Raw genomic sequence first — 5,186 nt, 5'->3', positions numbered from 1 at the left:
GTGAGGCAACCCGAGCCTCTAGTGAGGTAACCCGAGCCTCCCTCCCGTGAGTTAACCTGAACCTCTAGTGAAGCAACCTGAGCCTCCAGAGACGTCTCACGGTAAGCTTGCCTGGTAGAGTTGTAATGACCGCAGCCGGTCCCCTGACTCAGGCCCCCCTGACGGACTGATCCCCTGATTTTCAGACCTGACGTACCTCTGGAGGTTCCTGGGACCCTGAGGAATTTCGAGTGAATGTCGGCCAGGTAGTCACCTGTCCTCCATGGGGCTGGAACTCTGGGGCCCTGAAACGTCTCAGGGGGCGCCTCCCGCCTCCCTGAGGTGGGAGCGGCCACCTGGGTGAGACTCTGAGATGGCTTTTGTCTGGTGCTGGACGAAGATAAATCTCTGTGGGACCTCCAAAATGTTGTACTGGCCCGAGCATAGAAAGTCAACACCAAGACAAAAGTAGGCCAAATTGCAGGGTCTTTATTGCCGGAGGCAATGGAGGACTCACGTCTCTCCAACCCGTGGCCCCGAAAGAGGGTGTCAAGGCCTTTTTTACCCATAAACCACCTCGGGGGTGAGGGTGAGGGGTGGGGGTGGGCTGAGGCTTCAGACATTCTGAGGGCCAGTGGATTCTGTAAATCACCTCCTGGGTGGAGATGAGGTGAGGGGCTCCGGACATTCCAAGGGCCATGGGACTTTAGACATTCCGATTGTTACTTAAGTGGTTCACAGAAGTCAAAATAAGCGTTAGTTTACACATTGTCTGGGTAGGGTGGAAATTACAGACCTTAATTACTTATTACAAGTCGCAGGGGTCAAGATGGTGTGGGTTTGGATTGCTTGGCTGTCACATTAGGGGTTACAGAGAGCAGTTTCAACAGAAAGCCGAGGTATGGTTGAGGTATGCAGTTTTATGGGGGTTTTACCATGTCACATGATAAAGGTTCCAAGAACACCCAATGAGGAAATAGTAGTCTTTTCAATATAATGGTGTTGGGAAAACTGGATATCCACATGCAAAGGAATGGAATTAGACCTTTATCTTGTACCACAAACAAAAATCAACTCAAATGAATTAAAGATTTAAATATAAGAACTGAAACTGTAAAACCTCTAGAAGAAAACATAAGGGAAAACTTCATGATGTTGATTTTAGCAATGATTTTGTGAATAAGACACCAAGAACACATACAATAAAAACAAAAATAAGTAAAATGACATCAAACTGAAAAGTTCTGGACAGCAAAAGATACAAATAATAATAGAGTGAAAGATAACCTACAGAATGGGAGAAAATATTTGTAAATCACTCATCTGATAAGGGGTTTTTCTCTGCAATATATAAGGGACTCCTACAACTTAATAGTAAAAAAATCTAATAACTTAAATAAAAGTAGAATAAGCACTTTGAGTAGACACTTCTTCAAAGGAGGCATGGATGTATTTATATATCACCCTGAAGGCTATAAAGTCCATGAAGGATGAGACCAAAAACCACTATCTAGAACACTCAATATGACTGGGACTTAGCATTCAATGAACACTTTTTGAATGAATGAATGATTAAATTAATAAGAGTATTACAGTGGGCAAATATAAAACAGCTCCCCAGGAAAACCAGTGCATTTCTCCACACTGGGATTTGAAGCCAGACTTCACAAACTTAGCTTTGCAGTCCCCAGAAATACTTTCTGCCTGTGACTGGCAGCACCCTCAATCCTTTGCAGAAAATGCTACACTCTTCATGACCCTCAGTATTCTGATCTGGCATCCTGACAGTCTCAGATTTAAATCAACAAAATTTTCCGGCTATACTAACAGTTGAAGACTGAAGAAAAGTCAGTTTTACTGCTGAAAATATAAGCTTCATAATGAGGTAAAAACCTGATGTTGTGGATGATGTGTTCACTTAACCTCTGCTAAGGGCAAAAAAATGTGATTTATTGATTTTTATTTTCTAATAAAAAATTTTGTCACCTTTTCATAGGCAACTTATTATAAGTTGCTGGAGTCGTCGGCCCCATAAACAAAGTTTGGTTAAAACATATCAAAAAGAGAATTTCAATATAAAAATCAATAAAATTAGAGAAAAAGTATAATGAATCAAGATCAAAAGCAATTTCTTCTTGGGACATTGTAATAACATTTATTAAAAAAAAAAACTCATTTTCTGATCCTGAAGAAAGTAGTAGTATAACAGTGTTAGAAAAATTAACAAAACAAATATAATAGTAAGTAATGACAATAGTAACAGTAGCAGCTTCCCCTTATTGAGCACTCATTGCATGCCAGGTGCTGGGATGGAAGCTCAGATTACTACAGAGAATATATTACACTTAGATTCTAATACATTCTAAGAAGGAAACTTGACTTTTTTTTTAACATAAATTATCATATTTAATACTCACAGCAATCCTTGGGAGAGTCTGCATTTTAATATCCTTATTTTAGACCAAGAAAGTAGAGGCTCAGAGATATCAATTCACTGATGTCAAATCTCAGTTAATGCACGATGGAGTCTAGATGATATTTGAACTCCAAATTTAACGATCATGCCTATAAACCTTACCGCTCCACAGAAACACAGGAAAACACCAAACAAAATTCCATTAACCACCCTGCCAATTGGTAAAGATTTAATTATTTTTTAACGAGAATTGTAGGTCTTCTTTATTTTTATTTTTTAAAGTGGATCATCCCCAGGGTGATCCTCAGCTATTGCTCAGGCTAGATTTAACAAGTGCTGGCATTTACATTTTTGCTTATGATAGTGGGGACTGTGCCACTGAAAGCCAGGGATTACTCTTTGTGAGCTACATTTAATCAAAAGTGATCCATAATTTCAAGCTCCAATGCCTTCCACCACTTTATTAACTAGACAGTTGTTCACTGTGAAGCCTCCTGGCTCAGGTTTAAAATATGGTGTGTGATATGAAAGAGACTCTTCTCTTTGCCACCTCCCAACTGGTTGCCCTTTTTAAAAGCTCAAGAAACAATTTTATCCTTTGGTTTCTTACTCTTCCCTAAGTATTACAGATGAGTTGAAAAATATTAGACTTGCTAGTGAGGATATTCTTAGACAAAGTAGTTTCTAATGTGTTTGTGAACATACATGATCGTGCGTCTATATGTGTGTTTGGGGAAGGAACATTATTGTTAAAACATGAGGTTTCCCCCCACCTACGTCTGAGTACCCATCCTGTCCAGCCTATTGTTCCAAACAGAATTTCCTAACTCCCAGCAAAGGGAGATATTGTAACTAACAGATTAGAATAGATCAAGGAGTACTATTAAATCCATCATGTCAATTATGAGATAAAAGGTACATAGTCAGTTTTCTCCCCAATGGCAATATAAGCATCAGAATTTATGTTTTATCAAGAAAAAAACAGAACAACAGATAATTCTAAAGCCATACAGTGGTGTGAACACTCAAAGAATTTTTAGATTATACAGCCACCTCGAAGCTCAGTCCCTTTCTTCCTTTTTCTCGCCCTCTCTCTTTCTTCCTTTCTTCCTTCCTTTCTTCATTCTTTCATTCATTTTCTTGCTCTTTCCTGCCACTTTATTTACATATAAAATTTTTTATGTATTAGGTTTACTTTTCTCCAGGGCTTAAGAGAGTGGTTTTTATCATAGAATGGAAAATAAAACAACCAAGGCACTAGCCACAAGGGAAGCAGGAGTCCTGAATGCCACCTGACAAAATGGCTCTTAGTTTGAGGATGAGCTGGGAATCAATGGGGCAAGAAAAGTAAAAATTAAGCATAAGCAGGGTAACTTGTAGAGACCATCAGCATTGCCTTTGTCTTCCCTCATCCCCAATTGGAGCGTTGCATGCTATTGCATATTAAATTTTTGAGTAAATTTGGTGGGCTTATACAACCAGGAGCAAGTAAGTGGCCCATTTGAAATGCTATAATGAAAACAACGATGGGAAATAGGAGCCTAGTAATTCTTCCAAGGGCAGTGTTTGAATGTAGATAGCAATGGGGTTTGAATACTGTTTTTATAGATGAAAGCTTGGAGAAATTCCTAAGTTTCTGTTTGTCACCTGCAAGACATTTTGTGAAAAAAATTAATACTGCATAGGTAAAAATGATTAATTAGAGTGGTGAGAAATTGTCAAGTGCCAAGTGATGATTGTGATGATTAACCTTTTGGCTTATCAAAATCTTTTAAAATCATTTGTGCCAAGGCAAAATACCTTTATTTTCCCTATGCATAACTCATCTGGGTATTTAGAGATACGGAATTAATTCAGTTTACTGTATTATGATACTTCAGCTCAGTCTGGCAATATGATGATGGACACATTGGTTGTAGTTTGTCACCAGCAGGACATTTCATAAAAAAAAAAAAATACTTTATAGGTAGAAGTGATTATATAGAAAGGTATCTTTTGATTCACTTTGTCAGCTCCTGATGGTTTCCTGCAGAATCTTCAGGCAGCCAAGTATAGTAAAATTGTAGTAGTTTATAGTGTTTTTAAAAATAAAATGTGCTTTTAGATTGTCAGCCCAGGGTCAATCTTGAAATCAAAATGTTGAATTAAATTACTCTTCTGAATAATGACCTTCCCTTAGGATGGACAGAGAAGGTCTTTTGCCAGTAAAGAAGATTTTGAAGTTAGAAAGTTCTTGTCTGTTGCATCCTAGTTTGATACTGGAACACTTTCATTGATTCTGGCTATATTCCTCTTCCATAAAATTTCTTTATGGCCACAAATATACTCAGTCTTGATTTCTAACTCTGTCTCCAGTCCATCCTTCTTGACTGTTTACTGACTATATATATTTATCTGTATTTATATAATTGTTATACATGCGTGGACACACACACACACACACACACACACATATTATTGTGCTGATGAGCAGTATTAATTGAAAGATATGTAATATAAAGACAGAAACAATGTAAAGGTGGCAGAGGATATGAAAACTCAGCACCAGTCAGTCTCAGCCAGGAAAATTTGCAGAACTCTTTCCCTGTGGTTACTTTTTCAGTTGCCTCATTATACCACTACTAATTTCTTTTCTTTTCTTTTTTTTTTTTTTTTTTTGGAGACAGGGTTTCACTGTTGTTACCCAGGCCGGAGTGCAATGGCATGATCTCGGCTCACTGCAACCTCCACCTCCTGGGTTCAGGCAATTCTCCTGCCTCAGCCTCCTGAGTAGCTGGGATTACAGGCACGC

Source organism: Cebus imitator, unplaced genomic scaffold, assembly GCF_001604975.1.
Source record: "Cebus imitator isolate Cc_AM_T3 unplaced genomic scaffold, Cebus_imitator-1.0 Scaffold151, whole genome shotgun sequence".
In the NCBI taxonomy this organism is placed as follows: Eukaryota; Metazoa; Chordata; class Mammalia; order Primates; family Cebidae; genus Cebus; species Cebus imitator.
This window is presented reverse-complemented; position numbering follows the sequence as displayed.